The sequence below is a fragment of the Protopterus annectens genome, chromosome 4.part1 (genome assembly GCF_019279795.1).
Source record: "Protopterus annectens isolate FY-2018-M chromosome 4.part1, PAN1.0, whole genome shotgun sequence".
Lineage (NCBI taxonomy): Eukaryota > Metazoa > Chordata > Ceratodontiformes > Protopteridae > Protopterus > Protopterus annectens.
Genome location: NC_056734.1, coordinates 94,355,667 through 94,369,069, shown reverse-complemented (window position 1 = coordinate 94,369,069; position 13,403 = coordinate 94,355,667).

The window sequence follows — 13,403 nt, the reverse complement described above, 5'->3', positions numbered from 1 at the left end:
ATCAAAATAAATGAAATTGCTTTAGAGAAAATGGTTGACATTTCTCTCTATCTATATTATGCTGTGTCCCCTAACAAATAAACCATGAAACAATTAAGCCAATTTTGTATATAGTATAAACATCTCTGCATTCTAACTCAAGTGTTGCTCTTTATCTGCTTTGATTTGTATGATTTATGTGCTTGCTATTATTTTTCTCCCTCTGCTGTAGTAGAATTTCCCTTTTGTAATAGTATGATGCTTATTTCTTCCTCTCATTGTAATGAACTATTCAAGCATATATTGTTACTGTGTTATTGATCTGTGAGCCCAGGTTGTGTCTGAAAAGTATTTTCCCATTTACCCAGTCACCAAATAGAAATAAATAAAGTAAACATATTGAATGGGTGTATCAAGCTGCTATCTTATCTCTTTCTTGCTAAGTGTATTAGCCTGCCACATTGTGTCAACAGATTCTCCCTTTCCCCACATTATTCAGAAGAGTATAAAAGTGTCATCACTAGTTGTGAAACAGACGTATTGCACTGATAGTTTTCCAGTATTATTAACTGTTAATCTCAGTTTGAAGGTTATAGTGACATGGTAAGTTTAAAAAAAGATGCATGTGTCTTTAAATGTGCTTTGGGAATAAGAAGTTCAGACATTGTTAGCAATATTATGTACTCGCTAGTTATAACAAGACACCAACTGCAAATCAGTGCTGTACAAAAAGGTAGCCTGTAACAGAAAAAAAATAAGTGTGTTCCTGGTGTAAAAATTCAGGAAAGTGAGCAGGAGCTTACCCCAAAAGACTCTTAAAGCATGCAGTGTGACAAGACAACTGAAGTTAACTTGTGTAATATATCTAGGGGAAGCACCTGGACTGCAGATCTGGAATCAGGGTTTGGCATATGCCTACTGCCTAGGACTACTAAAAGTCCTCCTGCTTCTTGGTGGGGTTGTGTGGACTATATATTTTTTGGGAAGAGTATTTCTGGCTTCTCACAGCTGACCGTCAGCAACTACAAGTCAGCTATCATTGCTCACTGGGTCTACCATACCTGACTAGGATACTATTAACTATCCCTGACCATGTTCTGGGCTGGTGAGGATGTTCAGGTACCACAGGGCAAACTTTATACTGCTTCTGAAGAGTGTTTTTTAAACTCCTAAGTTTCCATTCCCTGTGTAAATCCATCCAGGGAAGGATGTACAATAGGAATTGAAGGCATATCATCCTGCCTCTGTGTGGGCTAAGTCATAAGCTGTCCCAGAAGACAATACCTCAAGCATATCTTTGGTCTCCATCATTGATCAACCTTGAGGTGTCCAGGTGTGGGTGTACCCTTTCCCCTAAGAGAGGCACTCCCAATTTATACTGCCAAGTACTCAATCTGCTGACAGAACTCAGATCACCTTGACTTTGGTGAGAGCTTTATCCTTTTGTGTCACTGGTGCAGGCTTATGGACTATAAATAGTTGGTGGGAAGTAACCAAATACATTGTTTGTTTTTTTTATTTTGAACCATAAATTCAAGTAGGCAAATACTTGAATTGTGACTGGATTACCAAATAAATTTGTGTTTTGTACAAACTTATGCCTGCAAAGGTTCTTGAAGCTTACAGGATTGGAATGTTGCAGCTGGCCAAGGATTTGCCATTAACTATTCCTTACAATACTTCTGCAGCCAAATGCATTACATTTCAAACTACCATTTCCCTATAGAACAGTTGTTATTGTTTACCTGAGGCACTGCTGCTGCTATTTTATTTTTTTTTCTGACAATCCCTGTCATGGAAAACACAGCAAATTTTAGAAGTTTTAACAGTTTCTGGTTTAAAAAGTCTCTGCCTAGTAATTTAAGAAACATCTAAAATTGCAGTAAGAAATACATCTTCTCTGAAACAAAACACAGCAAGTAGTGAGTTAATTTGTTTCAAATGTGGATGAAACATTACCTTGCTAAGTGTTGTACTACTTCTACTGAAGAAAATGCCAGTTGGTAGAAAAGTGAAAACTAAAATGCATGCTACAAATGAACTGTTTTTGTTACCATTGCATAAGACATAAACAAAGTAATTGCAGTCAGTAGTATGTAGGTCCATACAGACCGTACATCAATCATGCCATGGACACACTGCCTTTGCACTGTCATCCAAGGTCAAGTTTATTTGACTGCTTAAACCTAAGCACTGTTACAGATATTGAACAAGTGCAGTAAATTAACCAAATAATGCAAATATAAAAGTGAGTTTTTATCATAACAGTCAACTATATGAGGGTAGCTAAAATGCAAAATTATGACCTAGCAAATGATGCAAATGGCTGCTTATCCACTAGTGTAAAACAAATAATACCCATGCTGCCAGCCAAAAAAGGCAGCAATTGGATATAAATATTATTAGCATATTTACAGGGCACTCAGATAATGAAACCCTAAAGTATGTCAAAATACATGGACAAATATATAAATATGTCCAATAGTGAAAGGCATGCAGTATACTCAGGTTTGCTGAAAATATTGACAAACAAGTTCTGTAACCCTCAATAGTTGCTGAAAAGAACATGCTCAGGTTTCTGAACATCACAATTACATTGAAATATAATCCAGGAATCCTGAGTTCTGGAAAGAAGAGTGAGGTAAGCAGATAATGACACAATAGAAACATCAGGCCACTGATGCTTACCACATCCACAAAACTCAACCAAACAAAGCCTGACCACCAACAGCTCCTCACGCGTATTTACAGAAAGGTAACAGTCAGTGAAAGTTGTAAATGGAAAAAAGACAGAAATCCCAAAAACTGCTTAATGGCTGTCCAGTGTTGCTAGATGTAAACATAAGCCCAAAAAGAAAACTGTTCCAAACTACACTACAGCAATGTAAGAGAGCCACAGTAACTATCACAGACATCTGTTACTGAAGTCTCCACGATGTAAATGATTGCAAACAGAAAAAGCAAATAAAACTAGCATAATAAATGACTATAATATCCAAACCAACTGATGATTGTCAAGATAAAATAGTAACTCTCAAAGAAGTTCATCCTAGGCGGCCATCTGCCACAATTTTGGACCCAGGGTATTTATGCTATAATTAGCTTATTCCACCTCCTCTGCAAGACTGCCTGTTCCACCTTAAATGAAGGTGTTGGGGATGAACTAGCCACATTTTGTAGGGCAGTCTTTCATGCACTCACAATACTTTTTGTGAGGTAATGCTTCCCCACATCTTACCTGAGTCATCCTCTTCTAATTTTGAATCTCTGCTCTATGTTCTTATGCAGTTTCTTTTGTGAAAGGTGTTCCCTTCTTAATATTCCTTTTTGACATGAGGAAGTCTCTATCACATCTCCCCTATTCCTCATCTTTCCAAGATTATAATTGCTCTATTAATCATTCCTAATTAGGTTTGTGTTATGGGTGTTAATGCACCTGGATGGGCAATATTCAGCTGCTAATTTGTATGTCCTTATAGAAATGAGGTATCAGTTACTGCATGTTGTACTCAAGATGGGGCCTCATTAGTAATCGGCACAAAAGAGTAGTGACTCCCCACTTTCTTCTCTTAATATGATTCTCTGTATATCCAACAGCTGACCTCCAGCTATTCTTGTAGCATTCTTACAATTATTTGTAATATGTGACTCACATTCCTTTATTGTTGCTGTCAGGTCTTACCCTGAATCGCATTGTACTTTTTCTTGGAATTTTCTTTCCAAGATGCAGCACTCTACATTTGTCTTTATTAAGTCTAAGCAGCCATAAATGTTCATGTTTACATTTCACTAAGTAGATTTTCATTTTTTCTACACTCCACTGTGTACAAGCTCTGATGCAGTTCTTAGTATTAACTACAAAAAAGACATACTTTTCTCAAAAAGTGGTCCTATCACTGATTGGCCTTACTCACACACCTTGTTGAGCCTAAGATGGATGAAATGGTATCTGGTCGAGTTTAACTTAATGAAGCTGAACTTGCCGTTTTCCATAGAAAATCACTGTTGGTGCAGTTTCTCATTGTGCAACCACAGGGATTCCTTTCTTTTGAGAAATAACACCCTTATTAATGTTTGTGCAACTGTGAAGTTGGTATTTGTAAGCTTGGGAGGTGTTCCCCGTATGAGGGGTACAGGAAGAGCTTCCCACTGCAAAACATGCTTTATTTACTGCTTTATGTCTGAATGAGGTTGTGACTGTTTTCATTTGGATGTAACCTCATCAATATGTTACTTAATGACTTATAGTGGAACCTATGAACACTAACTCCCTTTTCCATGATGTAGACTCTATATGTCACCACACTATGAAGCATGTTCTGAAGTCAGCTGTTTATTAGAGCCATTACCTTAACATACTATTTAAGGATCTCCAGCTTCTGTCTTCATCTTTTCTTTGACATCATCTTAAGTTCCTTTCTAAAGTCTAGAGAAACCACGTGTACACCTCCACCATGGTTTATTACTTCAGTTACTCATCCAAATAACTCTTTCAGATCTGTTTGACTTGATCTACCTGTTTTTAATGCATTTAGCTTAGGATTCTGCATTCTGCATGCCTGCATTCAGTGAATGTTTTTCCATCATTAGAGACACTATCTCCTTCTGAGTTTGGTTAACTAGTAAACTAGTTTCTAGTTTGCTGTTAACATCCTGACGCCAGTCATATGAGCTGGAATTGTCTGTCATTCTTCATTACAAGTAAAGGAATACCATCTTTGTAAAATTTATTAATGACTTTTGTAAGCAGTCTTTCTAATTATACTGATAACTTCTTAAAAACTTGTGGTAAATCCCATGTTGGCCTATTAGTTTATTCACTGTCATGTTTTAAATATTTTTCATTACTCTTCTGTCTGCCAGGAATACCTAAACCAACTCTGTTAGCCATAACATCCCTGTTGTCCATTATAGCTACAGGTATGTAACACTTATACAGTTTGTCTTATTCACTGCCCAGTTTTCCATCCCATTGTCAGGCATCCGTATCCCTCTCCTGTTGCTCCTCCTCTGCACTTTCATAAATACATAAAATGTTTTTTTTTTCCATTCCTATTTTTTCTTTTCTTTCCTTAGTCTTAACCTTATTTTTTAATGTTCTTCTTTCGGCTTTTCCTAGTTAGGGGTCAGCACAGCAGAACTCCAGTCCACTAATGATTGGCAGTAGATTTTTTACGGGTGCTGAGGTGCCAGCTGATACCCAACCTTAAACGAAGGCACACCCATTCTACGCATGTCTTTCAAATGCAATATCTTTTTTATTATTTCAACCGACAATTTTCTTTGTCTTAGTCTATTTCACTTTTATTATTCCTCAGCGGTATGCTTTTCTTCTTATGTTTCTCATTCAGCTCTCCTGAGAGCCACAGTGATTTTTGCTTTCCTATTTTGGTTTCTTGATAAGATTTATGCAGATTTGTGTTACCTGTGTGACAGCAATCTTCTGTCCTTAGCTTGTATGCTAGCTGTACATCTGTGCTTTTATTACTTAGTGTTTATTATTTTGAGTGCACCCATTACTTCCAGAGCATTACTTTGTTTTCTGCATTGCTTTGTTTCTAATTAATTGGTTCTCTTATTCTGCATGGCTGTGCCTCTCATTGCCTGTAAAATAAAGTCTCTGAGTGGGCAGTAAATAAATATAAGTAAATTATTTTAAAGAAAGACTGATACCTCTACTAATCCCAGAGGCACTCTGATGATCGCACCGTGTTCTGCAGGCAGTGAAAAACAACTGGCAAGAAAGAAATTGCTTATTATGCTGACAATAAAGCAATTTCATTCTTTGTTGAAAGTAAATGAGTTATGCTGACACTTAACTCTTAGTATATTTTAGCAGTGTGAATGAGATGAAGATCCTTGCAGCTGGGCACTTTTTGATTTGGCATAGCTTTGCCAGCATGCCTGCTAAGAGATTTAAACCGACCTAGACAGGTTTAGAATTATTTTCTTCCAGATTAGTGCTGAATTGTTTTGTACACTGTTTTTATTCTTGCCACAGTTGATTGGGTAGCAAATTGAGTGTGGTATGATCTTAATGGCTCAAATTGTCTTTTTACCACCCAGGTCAGAAGAAGCAGCAGAGGTTGTTCTGCTATTACCCTTTGTTAACAGGAATAGAGCCTGTGTCTTAAATATGCACAACAGTACTTGCAAAATGCACTTATCAGAATGTATACAGATTCTAACACTTTGGGAGATCATTGGCTTATTTGTGGTATTGCTTGATAACACTGACAAGACAAAGCAAATATTGTACTGTTATGAAACAGGCTGAAAAGAATCAGCTGCCCTTATTTAGGTTTTAAACATTTAGTAATTTAAAACAGTCTTCAGTACTATGACATTCTTGCAATAAGGCACAGTTAAGATAGTTTAGAAATATTTTTTCAGGAACAAAGTACTACCTTGTGAAGCACAGTTAATAGCCACATCTCTAAGGTTGTAAACTGCTAGCTAACACTAAGATCCCTGGGAATGTTTTAATGAGTGCATTTAATTTTGTCTGTACCTTAATTTGTAATGAGCGTGACTGCACATATCCGTGTCAGCTTGCATATATAATGGCTCACCGGGCTAGAAAACTTTGCTATATACTATAAAACATTTACTTCCAACCAAAGGTATAGTCAAGCATACACTATGTGCATCATGGTATACAATTTTTAAAAATAATATATTTATTTTGTGACAGAGCTATACTTGATGGCGTCTACTTTCTGGAATTTGATGTACAACATGTGCACAATTCTAAAACTGGCTACACCCCTGCTTCCATCTATATCCTGGGGAGGGGCAGACAGTGATAGATTAAAATAAAATAATGCTTTTCATATGTGTTAAACATTATAAAACATACTTAGAATGACAGACCTTATAGGTTCATAGGTAGAAGTGTTTTATTGTATGAAAAATAAAACAGGCAGACGTTGCCAAAATGGAACTAAAAATAGAGGGACACCAGTGGAAACTCAAAATACTTTGCAAGCTATAACAACTTTTGTTTTATGGCAAGACTTTCAGGTCAAATAGCCATTCCTGCAGCACTATGTTTGGAAGCCATTAACAGGGACAAAACTTGCAGGCTTGATAGTATCTTGCAATCAGTTCTCAGGTAATAGTCCTTAATGAAGTCAAAGCACAATGGTTCCTTAAAAAGTCTTTCTCAATCTTTCTCTCAACCATGTCCAGCAATGATAAGTGGTCACAGTTATATAGGTTCATAGGTATATACCAGCTAATGACCACCAGGGCCTTCATAAGCCTAGCTGTGAAATCCAAGCTAATTATGTCCATATGTGTCATGGGCATTTATTAGGAGGGGGTATGTTAGTTTGGAGGTTTCTAGCGGTTATCTGGGGGTATGTTAGTTTGGGCATTATTGTCTGTCCCTCTGTCTATCAGAGACATGGGGGGACACACCCAGGGTGATTTTCCAAACTGCCATCCATTGATCAAGGTTAAGCTTAAATGGGTTTAGAGATGGACTCTGCTTCACATAGATGGAGAGCCTGTTCCAGAGCATGGGGATCCTCTGAAACACATATCTGTCATACGAATATGTCTTATTTATGTCAGAAGCAAAATTTAAATCCTTGGGATTTACTGGTTCTAATACTTTTCATTTTGCAAATGTGAAAAAGGACCATCAGAGCTGAATCCGAGGATGCCCAGTATGCCAGGTATAGAGCACCACTCAGTAACCTGTAGGAGACAGAATATAGATAATGGGCTTTAAGACAATCCATACAGTACAATGTGTTTATACACTGCATTCTCCTGTTAAGGTACCTTTGTGGGCATTCCAACTGTTGCATATGTCTGATCATGTACATGCTGAATGAGGCATTATACTCAATGATGGGTCTGATAAGGGCCAAATAAAGTGACACTATGACTTCCTTGGACCTGGATGCCATACCCTTACTCATAAGCTGGGTGACATAGGTTCATAAGTAAGTACCAGGCTATCAGCCCTGGGGCCTATATAAGCCTAGCCAAAAAGGTTCCCTGGCTTTCGCCACCCAAGAAAATCATTTTCCCCTGTCAAGCAGTGCCACAGAAGTGATCCCTAGGGTGAATTTTCTATTTCCCATCCAGTCGTCAAGATTTTTCTTAAAGAGGGCCAATGAGGAGCTTTGCTTGACATGAATGGGTAGTTTGTTCCAGAGTATGGGAAGTCTCTGGGACAGGAATCTATCCCTCCAGCATGTTCTGTTTATTGTGGTGACAAGGTTTAGGTCCCTGGAGAGTGTGGATCAGAGAGATTGGGATTTCTTTAACTGTAGCATGTCCAGCAGCTCTGGATTTGACATAGCTTTGTATGTTAGGCAGAGATTGCCTCTGAGTAGGTGATATGCAATGGAGTGGAGCTGGAGTTTTTTGAGACGGTCTGCGTATGGGATCTGTTTGAGGCTGGTAATCTTCTTAGTGAGGTATTTCTGAGGCCTTTCCAATTGTTGTAGGTATCTTGTGAGATACAAGCCAAATGGGGCATTGTACTCTATAATGGGTCTGATGAGGGATGAGTAGAGAGGAACAATGACCTCCTTTTTTCTAGAGGAGAACCTTTTTGTGATGAGATGTGCCACGTAGAAGGATTTCCTGACTACTGTGGTGATGTGGTTATCAAAGGAGAGACTAATGTCCACCTGTGTCCCAAGGTCTCTTATCACACTTTCAGTGTTTAGTGAGCTGCTGCCTATGTGGTAGTTCATGGGTACCGAGTTTTTCCCAAAGGGGATGACAATGCACTTCTTGGCATTGAGCTTGAAGCCATGACTTTGACACCAAGCCTCTGTATCTGTGAGGCCCTTTTGTAGAATGTCTACATCATTAGGTGATTCTACTATGGCTCCCAGTTTGCAGTCATCTGTGAACTTTGTTAGCCAAAGACCTTCTGTGTTGGTCTGCACTTCAGAGAAGTAGATGCCAAACAGGAGAGGACTCAGGACCGAACCCTGTGGTACTCCACTCATCACTGGTCTGAAGTCGGACTTGAAGTTGGCTACTTTTACTGTGTGGGTTCTGTCAGTGAGCCAGTTGGCCACCCATCTTGTGACATAGGGATTTATGCCCAGTTTAGTGAGTTTATCTATAATTCCAGCATGGGGGATGGTATCAAAAGCCTTGGCGAGGTCAAGGTAGGCTGTGTGCACTACCTTTCCCTCATCTACGGCTCTAATGATTGCTTCAAAGAAGTCAATCAGGTTTAGTTGACATGATCTACCTTTTACAAACCCAAACTGAGTGGGGGTCCAGGGTTTGGAAGTTACCTATGTCTTTGTTTATAAGCTCCAAGATGATACATTCCATGGCCTTGCAGATCAGGCTCATCAGGCTAATGGGGTGGTAATTTCCAGGGTCTGTGGTGACACCCCCTTTGTGGAGTGGGATAACTATTGCTGTGCGCCATTCAGTAGGCACATAGCCTGAGGTGAGGCTATGATTGAACATGGTACTTAGGTGGGGTGCCAGTTCATTCTGTAGTTCGTGCAGTATGCAGCCTGAGATGTTGTCTGGACCCATGGATGCTGTGTTCTTGGCTTGGAGAGTGCGATCTTTACTTGTTCATCCATGATTTCAGGGGCTTTGCATTCTTCTGGTATTAAGATGTGCCCTTTGGAGGGTGAGGGGTGGTAAAGATAGCACTGAACCTATCTGCCAGGATGTTGGCAATATCGGTTGGTTCTGTATATTTAGTGCCATTGTGCTGTAGCTCAGAGTAGATCTGCATGTTGCTATTGAGATTCTTGACATAGCTGTAGAATGCTTTGTGGTTGTCTTTGGAATCAGTGTCAATTTTATTTTCATAACTGGCTTTGGAGGATTTTATGAGGGATCTCAGCTTCTTGCTGAGGCTGACCAGGGAGTTCCTCCAATCTTGGGATTTTACTCTTTTTTACAACAGCTTCTTCCTTCTATTGTAGAGTTTGTTTATGGCAGGAGACCACCAGATTGGCTTCCTTTTTTTGGAGGATAGCTTCTTGGTTCTGTTGGGGATGGCACGATCCATGCACTCTCATTGTGCTTATACAGTGCATTTGTGTAAGATTCAGCAGTCATGCCTCTATTTTCCGTCTGTATGGGTGTAGTGAAGTTTGTCACTTCTATCTTAAGAAGCATGAAGTTGGCTTTGGAGTAGTTTTTGACTGTGGTTTCCTTAATGGGGGGTGGGATATGGATGTCTAGGGTGATTAGCTTGTGGTCGGATCTGACCAGCGAGTAGCTATCCTCTGGCATGAAACACCGGTTACCCATATTGGTAATGACCAGGTGCAGGATATTGCTGCCCCTGGTGGGGGTGTGGGCAAGCTTGATTTTCTAACTACCTTGGCCACATTTGGTCAAAGGCCAGATTACTGTCTACATTGGGTTAACTCTTAGGGTATCTTATTGATGGAGTAATTAACCTGGGAGGCAGTTTTCCCAAAAGGCACTGTAATGCATTTCTTGGAATTGAGTTTTAGTCCGTGACTTTGGCATTAGTCATTTTTTTGTGTTAGACCATCTTGTAAGATGTTTGTGTCATAGGGGACTCTATGATAGTTCCCAGTTTGCAGTCACTTAACATTAGCCTTTACCTCCGAGAAGTAGATACCAAATTGGAGCTGTCCCAGCTTGGAGTGTTGAAGTACCCCACTGGCAACCAGTCTCTTGGTGGAGGTGGGATCACCATTCCTGACTTCTTGGGTCCTGTATGTGAACCAGATGGTAATCTAGCAAGTTATGTAGGGGTTTATGCCCAGTTCAGTCATTATGTCAACTATACCCAAGTGAGGTATTTTATCAAACCCCTTAGCCATGTCCAGCTGGGTGGTATGCACCATTTTCTCCTCATCCATAGCGTTAGTGATATTCTGAAAGAAGTCCACCAAGTTTATTAGCATGGCCTTCCCTTGACAAAGCCATACTGGGTCGGGTCCAGTGCCTGAATGTTGCCTATATCTTTGTTGATTATTTCTATAATAATTTGTTTCATGGTTTTGCATATTAGACTACTCAGACTAATAGGTCTATTGTTTCCTGGGTTGGTTGATGTTCCACCCTTATAGGTGCATAGGTAGGTACTAGGCTATCTGCCCGAGGGCATTTATAAGCCTAGCCAGAGTGTGTTGGTTTTTGACACCCCATTGATTAATTAACTGATCCTCTGTCAACCAGAGCCAATGAAGTGATCCCAGGGGTGTATTTTCTGTTACTCATCCACTCTCTTCTCTTGAAGAGTGTTAATGAGGGGCTCTGCCTGATGTAAATTGGAATTTTATTCCAAAGCATGGGGAGTCTCTGTGACAGGAATCTATCCTTCCATCATGTTTGATTTATTGTTGTGGCGAGGTTTAGCTCACTAGAGCGCGTGACTTGGATTTCTTTAGGTGGAACATGTCCATCAATTCTGAGTTGGACTTGGCTTTGTAAGTTAGGCAGAGATCACCTCTGAGTAAGCGATATGCTACTGAGTACAGCCAGAGTTTTTTCAGTCGGGCTGCATAGGACATATGTTTGAGACCAGTAATCCTCTTGGTGAGGTACTTTTGTGGTCTTTCCAGCTGTTGGAAGTGTCTTGTGAGGTACATCCCAAATGGGGTATTGTACTCTATGATGGGCCTAATGAGTGACAAGTAGAGGGGCACTATAACCTCTTTATTTCTAGATGTGAACAATTAGATGGGCCACATAGAAGGATTTCCTAACTACTTTGGCAATATGATTGTCAAAGGAAAGATTACTATCTACCTGGGTCCCCAGATCTCTTATTACCTCTTCTGTATTAAGGGGGATGTCACCTATGTGGTACTTCATGGGTGTTTTGTTTTTCCCAGACAGGATGACTACAGATTTTTTGGCATTTAGCTTGAGGCCATGACTTTGACACCAGGTGTCCATCTTAGTAAGGCCCTTTTGGAGGGTGTCCATGTCAGCAGGAGAGTCAATTATGGCTCCCAGTTTGCAGTCATCGGCAAACATGGTTAGCCATAGTCCTCCTGTGTTTGCCTGTACTTTTGAGAAGTATATGCTGAACAGTAGGGGTCCCAGGACCGAGCGTTGCAGGACACCTCTAGTGACTGGTTTAGAGTCGGACCTGGGGCCTGCTATTCTTACCGTGTGAGTTCTGTCTGTAAGCCATTTGGCAACCCATCTCGTAATGTAGGGGTTTATGTTCAGGCTGCTGAGTTTTTCTGTAATACCTGAGTGGGGAATGGTGTCAAAAGCCTTGGCGAGGTCAAGGTAGGCTGTGTGAACCACCTTTCCCTCGTCTATGGTCTTGGTGACTGTCTTGAAGAAGTCAACCAGGTTTAGTAGGCATGATCTGCCCTTAACAAAGCCAAACTGGGTCGGGTTAAGTGTTTGGAGGTTCCCAATGTCTTTATTAATGAGTTCCATTATAGCCTTGCAGACCAGGCTAGTCAGGCTTATGGGGTGATAGTTACCAGGGTCAGTTGTGGCCCCTCCTTTGTGGAGAGGAATAACCGTTGCTGTGCGCCATTCTATGGGCACGTAGCCTGTGTAGAGGCTGAGGTTGAACAGCGTGTTTAGGTGGGGGGTTAGTTTGTTCTGTAGTTTGTGGAAGACACAGCCTCGGACACCATCTGGTCCCACTGATGCTGTGTTTTTGTTTTTTGAAAGGGCTGCTTTCACCTGTGCGTCTGTGATTTTTGGGACACTACACTTTTCTGGTATTGTAGTGGGCCCTTTTGGAGGTGAGAGGGGGGTGAAGTTTGCACTGAATCTATCTGCCAGGATGTTGGCAATATGAGTATGTTCAGTATATTTTGTGCTATTTTGCACTAGTTCAGTGCATATCTACGAGTTGCCACTTAGATTCTTAACGTAGCTAAAGAAGACTTTGTGGTTATCTTTTGAATCCTTGGCTATTTTTCTTTCTTTCTTTATGAAGTGGGATAACCATTGCATCCTTCATTCTCATGGTTCAAAGACTGTTTTGAGGCTATAGTTAGAAATTGACTCAAGTGGTCTTGATAGGTCATGTTTCATGCTATTTAAGAGGCATCCCAAGATATTGTCGGGGACCACTGAGGCAGTTTGTTTGGTCTTAGTGAGAGCTGCCAGGACCTGCTCCCTGCTAACAGTTGGGGGGATTATACTAGTACATATTTCTTGATGGGAGGAGTGGGGGGGGTGAAGTTTGAGCTGAATTTGTTGCTCTGCTCAGTGAGGGTGGCACCACTGACCACCAGTTCGATACACTGATGTGTACTTCCTTTGGGGTTTTGGACATTGCTGTAGAAGGCTTTGTGGTTGTCTTTAGCCTGTGAGGCTATCTTGACCTTGCAATTGGCCTTTTTGGACTTTATTAGTCATCTAAGTTTCCTGTTCCTTTTAATTAGAGAGCTCCTATCATTATGGGAGTTGCTCTTCCGGATTTTAGCCGTGACATTTTTCCTTTTGTTGTATACCATAAT